Raw genomic sequence first — 6,214 nt, 5'->3', positions numbered from 1 at the left:
TATACGAAGATTTTTCCTAGCTACACCCAGTTTGAAGAAGGGATACTAGACCTGAAACATTAACTCTACTTTCTGTCCACAGATGCTGCCAGACATGCTGAGTTTTACCTGCAATTTCCGTTTTTGTTTCTGAATTCGAGCTTCCACAATTCTTTGGGTTTTTTGAGCAAATGCTATCCACCTAGCAACAGTGGCAGCCAATCTGCAAATATAAGTGTGAGATTGGTGAGGCCAGCCCAGGGTTTTCCTGGCTGAGCATAATGGGGGATCATGAGGTACAATAACCCTATGCCTATTGATTCAGATATAGTCACTATAATGATATTTGGCACGTAGTTTGGATTAAGTATGCTGTTCACTTGCAATACACCTGAGCAGGAGACCAAATATTCACTCTACCCTGCCCCACTTCAAGCTAGCCTGCCTTTCTTTAAAAGAAGGCTGCAGCTGTGGTCCCAACATGCAAAAGATTTCAGCAAGGATATTCTTATGAATTGTAAAGTCCCCCTAGCCTTCCATCTCTTCTCTTTCAATCTATACTCTCTGTTTATTGGCCTCTCTACTAAAAAGGTGAATCATGTGGTACTTTTTCTATCTATTCCCCTCATAAAAGTATATAATATTATTAGGTCTCTCTCAACCTTTGCTGATCCAAGGAAAACAACCCCAGTCTGTCCAATTTTTCCTCACAGTTAGAACCCTCTAGTCCAGCCCGCATCCCAGTAACTCTCCTCAACACATTATCAAGTGCAATCACATCCTTCCTATAGAAGATCAGAACTGCACACAACGTTCCAGCAGTAACCCGGCCAATGTTTCATTTTTTGAGCATGAATTCCCTTCTCTTGTATTCTAAGCCACGGCTCATACTAGCAAATTTCCCTTCAGCTGACTTAACCACCTTATCCACCTGCCCAGCTACCTTCAGTGATTTGTGGACATGAACACCAAATGCCCCTGACCTTCGGTACTGCCCAGGGTCCTAGCGTTCATAGTGTAATGCCTTGCCTTGTTGGCCCTTCATAAATGCATTACCTCACACTTTTCCAGGTTGAAGTCCATTTGCCACTGCTATGCCCAACTGACCAATTTGTTGATATCATCCTGCAATTTGTTCTATTTACCACCCTAGGCGAAAGTGAGGACTGCAGACACTGGAGAAGAGAGTCAAGGGTGTGGTGCTGGAAAAGCACAGCAGGTCAGGCAGCATCTGAGGAACAGGAAAATCGACGTTTTGGGCAAACTCCCTTCCATGGACGTTTTGATCCTACTTCGATATTTAAGTCCAGATCATTAATGTAGATCACAAACAGCAAAGGCTCCAGCTCTGAGACGTATGGAACCTCACTGGAAACATGTTTCCAGTCAGCGTAACAGCCCTCTATCATCACCCTCTGCTTCCTGCCTCTCAGCCAATTTTGGATCCAATGTGTCACTTTGCCTTGGATCCCATGGAGCCTTACTTTCGTGACTAGTCTGTCTTGAGGTACCTTATCAAAAGCCTTGCAAAAGTCCATATAAACCACATCAAATGCATAACTCTTGTCAACACTCCTAGTTACTTTCTCAAAAGATTCACCCAAACTTGACAAGCACAACCTTCCTTTAACAAATCCATGCTGGCTATCCCTGATTAACCTGTTTTCCAGTGCAGATAGGTTCTATTAATCAGAATTATTTCTTATATCTTCCCCACCATTGAAGTTAGACTGACTGGCTGGCAGTTTCTGCATAAAAAAACAGGAGGAAGGGATGGACAATGTTGGCAGTCCTCTGGCATCTTACCTATGGCCAGAGAGGACTTGAAAATTATTGCAGGGGCCTCCCTCAACAGTCTGGGATATATCTGACCTGCATCTATGAATTTATCCACTTTTACAGCTGCTAAATTCACAAGTACCTCTTCCTCTCTGCTATTTTCTCCTAAATGTTTCACAATCTTCCATCTGGATGTCTATACCTTCATTGTTCTTTTCTACTGTGATGGCTGACACAAAGTATGTATTCAGGACTTCCAGGTCTACACAGACATTTCCTCTATGGCCCTAATGGCCTCTACTCTTTCCCTTGTTATTTTCTTGCTCTCTATGTATTTTTAAAAGCCGTTTGAGTTTTTCTTTGCCCACCAATGGTTTCTCATGCCCTCTTGTTGCTTCTAGCTCAGCGAGCAAACTTAGATCCAGAATCTCAACCTGAGCTACAAATTTTCTCAAAACCCACTAACTTTGGTACCTGCCTTGTTGGCCCTTCTAATCTGAACCTTTGTATCTCTTGACATTCAGGTTTTCTGGTCATAAAGATCTTTTGTCTTTGTGGGACCATTTGCCCTGTATTCTCATGACATCCTCCTTGGAAGCCCACCATTCTGCTACAGTTTTATCTGCAAGTATCTGCTTCCAGTCCACTTGGGCCAAATCATATCTTGGCAAAATTAGCCTTTCCCCAGTTTAGAACTTTTATTCCTGGCTAATCCTTATCCTTTCCATAACTGTCCTGAATCTAATTTGAGTTGCAGTCACTGTCTCCAAAATGCTTTCCTACTGATATGCTTTCAACCTGCCCCAGACTCATTTCCAAATAATAAGTCCAGACTGCCCCCTTTCCTTGTTGAGTTTTCTATTTGCTGGCTAAAATGTTCTCCTGGATGCACTTTGAGTTTTGCTCCCTCCCCACTTTGAAAACTTAAACTATCCCAGTTAATATTTGCATGATTATAGTCCCCTATTGTTACTGCCATAGTAAACTTATACTCCTCCGAATATGTGTTTATCTGTGTTTGATCCTTTATCTCAGCCTGACTATTTGGGGGAGCCTACAGTACATGGCCAACAGCATGTTTCCCCTTGTTCTGTTTTTCACTTATACCCTTATAGCCTCATGTGATGACCCTTCAAATATATCATCCTTTCCTCATTGATTTATCAATTTATTGAAAAACTATTTCTTGACTGTCGCTGAATCCTCCAACTTAAAGGGATACCATCAGAGGATTACAGGCTTGGGTAAATGGTCTAGCAGAATCATCAATTTCCTAGGCAATTCCTTTAGATTCTGCTACAAAGGGGTCACCACACAGAACTTCTGCATTTCAGAAGCAATTATCTGTCCAAAATTCCATGCTGATGTTTTCGAAGGAAAATTCCTCCCTGAGCTGCATGAACAGAAATAGCCCCTCCTGTGAGAGCTTCTCCCTCTTCCAACAGCCAGTCCTACTATGGATGACCTTTATCATATTTCTGGTTTTGCTGTATTCTAGGATAAAGCTCTAATGATGCACTGATTGAATTCAGGACAAAGTCTGACAACACCTGCCACACCACTTCTGGCAGACACCAGCAAACTGGAAGAACCCTGGGAAGCCTGAAGCCGCTAAAATTTGTGTAATTGTAGGTACAGCCAGATGAAATAAATCCACAGCTTAACCTGTCTGTTTAAGTAGCTTTGATGATCATGGGGAGTCCCTTGCTGTTGCTGAATGAAGGTTTAGTTCAAGAGCGGCTGTTTAGCATTGGGTTCCAAAATGGTACCACTTGCATCAAATCAACATTGTGGCACCATGTGGCATGGGTAAATATGTTCATGTGGCATGGGTTTCACAGGAATTATATCCATTTGTTATATCCTTAATTGGCCAAATAATAGAATTAATGGTGTTGCACTCCAAGCACTTTGAAAACTTCATATGATGCACTTGACTTGACAAAATAGGTTAGGAAATATTTTCAAAGAGTGACTTAAACAAAGGAATGTAAATTAACCTTAAATTGGAAATGCACTGCCAGTCTGACATATGTTAAACAAGTCCCACAACACAATTGTGCTCAAATCAAAACTTCTGAAGCAGTTCATATTCCCATGCTTTTGTGTAACAAAATAAGCTGAATATTTTCATTGCAAAAACACTGATTTCCTAAGAGAGAGAAAGGAAAACAAACTAATATAGATCATGAGAATTTTTTTTTTGTCAGAAGTATCACATCAAGATTGCTAACTAATTGGTAGACATTAATAATGATTTTAGAAATAGGCAGCCAGAGAATATGCTATCTGGACTTCAGCTTCAGCAAGTTACAAGCACGCTGGCAAATAACCAATGGGGGAGACCATTGCATTTCTGCTGCTTTGCAGATCGAAGGGAATGGTTAAAGCAGCCTTTCTTCGAGAAGCGTACCAGGGGTGACCTTCTAGATTGTCCCCAGTGTTGCCTGCAGGATTTTAAAATATGACCATTGTTCTGGCAAGCCTGTACATTGTGTCTGTTGGTAATGCACATCATTTCAAGAATTATCTATGTCGCTCCTCCAGTGAATGATTCACAATGAGTCAATAAATCGCACTGTCAGGCTCCCACTTAGGTTATAGTCAATAGGACATTTACCAAGTCGGACTCGCAGAGACGTTGAGAACAAGGTCTCAAACATCTCCAGACATTTGCCCTTGAAGTTTGAACAACGTATGGATGCAGGCAAAACAAGGGAATTTAGGGTCCAGACTGACATGGACATCAGATACTTTAGAAGTTTGAGAAAGTGGTTGATCGTCTGCTTCAAGCCTCTCTGTAGTAATGAGTTTCCCAAAATGCAACTGGCATTGGCTGTTATCTTTTTGCTCATCGTGACCCCACATTCAAACCGTGCCTGGACATTGCATCCATCTCCCTACTCTGCTATGCTGGTAACCACAGCAACTATTATCCTGACAACCACCTCTTCCATCCCTGATCATCAGCAACCATTATCAAACCTGCTTGATCCTACTTATCCTCCCTTTCTAACGTTCCCCTTCCCCTCTTAAATTCCCAGTCTTCTACAAAGGATTTAATTGAGGGCATCTGCTAGCATTTGCAGTCTGATTTTCAGTCCTCTTTCTTGGCAGGATGCCAGTAAGTCCCAGAAATTTACATCTCCGTGATGATGAGGTTGAATATTCCATGTTATTTAGTTCTGAAAAAGAGTCATAACATTAACTCTGTTTCTCTCTCCACAGATGCTGCCAAGCTGGCTGGGTTTCTCTAGCATTCTATATGTTTTCATTATTACATGTGCCTTGGGGCTATACATTCGTGTGTTAGGATCAAATATTTAGGATTGTATTTCTGCATTATTGTATTTTGACAGTAGTCTGTCCAAAAGACTGTCCAAAAGTATTCATGAGTAACAAAGTATAGGTACTTAAAGACAAAAAACTGTCAGGCCTTAAGATTCATAATGCCTTCTTTTCATCAGACAATCCAGTTAGAAGGCTGTTTAGAATTCTTTTCAGCTCCATATATTGGTTGGTCATCTGCAATCTGCAATGAAGTGTTTTCAGAAATTGATAGTAGTATCATAGAGTCAGACAGCATATTGAAATTGACAGTAATGGGAGTCTTAACATCAGGGCATCAATGTGGACTTCACCAGTTTCCTCATTTCCCCTCCCCCCCACCTTACCCCAGTTCCAACCTGGTAAAAACAATGACTGCAGATGCTGGAAACCAGATTTTGGATTAGTGGTGCTGGAAGAGCACAGCAGTTCAGGCAGCATCCAAGGAGCAGCGAAATCAACGTTTTGGGCAAAAGCCCTTCATCAGGAATAAAGGCAGAGAGCCTGAAGCGTGGAGAGATAAGCTACAGGAAGGTGGGGAGAAAGTAGCATAGAGTACAATGGGTGAGTGGGCGAGGGGATGAAGGTGATAGGTCAAAGGAATAAAGGCAGAGAGCCTGAAGCGTGGAGAGATAAGCTAGAGGAGGGTGGGGAGAAAGTAGCATCGAGTACAATGGGTGAGTGGGCGAGGGGATGAAGGTGATAGGTCAAGGAGGAGAGGGTAGAGTAGATAAGTGGAAAAGGAGATAGGCAGGTAGGACAAGTCCGGACAAGTCATGGGGACAGTGCTGAGCTAGAAGTTTGGAACTAGGGTGAGGTGGGGGAAGGGGAAATGAGGAAACTGTTGAAGTCCACATTGATGCCCTGGGGTTGAAGTGTTCCGAGGCGGAAGATGAGGCGTTCTTCCTCCAGGCGTCTGGTGGTGAGGGAGCGGCGGTGAAGGAGGCCCAGGACCTCCATGTCCTCGGCAGAGTGGGAGGGGGAGTTGAAATGTTGGGCCACAGGGCGGTGTGGTTGATTGATGCGGGTGTCCCGGAGATGTTCCCTAAAGCGCTCTGCTAGGAGGCGTCCAGTCTCCCCAATGTAGAGGAGACCACATCGGGAGCAACAGATACAATAAATGATATTA

This window comes from Chiloscyllium plagiosum, chromosome 18, assembly GCF_004010195.1.
Source record: "Chiloscyllium plagiosum isolate BGI_BamShark_2017 chromosome 18, ASM401019v2, whole genome shotgun sequence".
NCBI classification, from domain to species: Eukaryota; Metazoa; Chordata; class Chondrichthyes; order Orectolobiformes; family Hemiscylliidae; genus Chiloscyllium; species Chiloscyllium plagiosum.
The sequence above is the reverse complement of the archived record's forward strand: the minus strand, read 5'-3'. Positions refer to the sequence as shown.